Raw genomic sequence first — 336 nt, 5'->3', positions numbered from 1 at the left:
GTCTCCGAGGGCCGCGGGGAGAAGGACGCGGGCAGGGGCCGCGCCGGTGCTTCGCTCGGTCCGGGAAGGGGCAGGCTAGCACTTCCGCTCTGTACTGCGCGGCGCCGCCTCCGGGCTTCCAAGATGGACGCCGGGGCGGAGCCAAGAGCCTCCAACCATTTCCGCTTCCGGTGCGGGCGCCTTTTCCCGGCGGAAAGAACGTAAGCAGCGGAAGTACGCTGGGCCGCGCAGGCGCAGGCGCGTCTTCTGGCTCCGGGCCCGAACGACGCCACTCCAGATCTTGTGATCGCCCAGAGACTGGGCCCGTGACCACACCCCTAGCGACCAACGAACCAA

Source organism: Myotis davidii, unplaced genomic scaffold (genome assembly GCF_000327345.1).
Source record: "Myotis davidii unplaced genomic scaffold, ASM32734v1 scaffold586, whole genome shotgun sequence".
Taxonomy (NCBI): domain Eukaryota; kingdom Metazoa; phylum Chordata; class Mammalia; order Chiroptera; family Vespertilionidae; genus Myotis; species Myotis davidii.
This window is presented reverse-complemented; position numbering follows the sequence as displayed.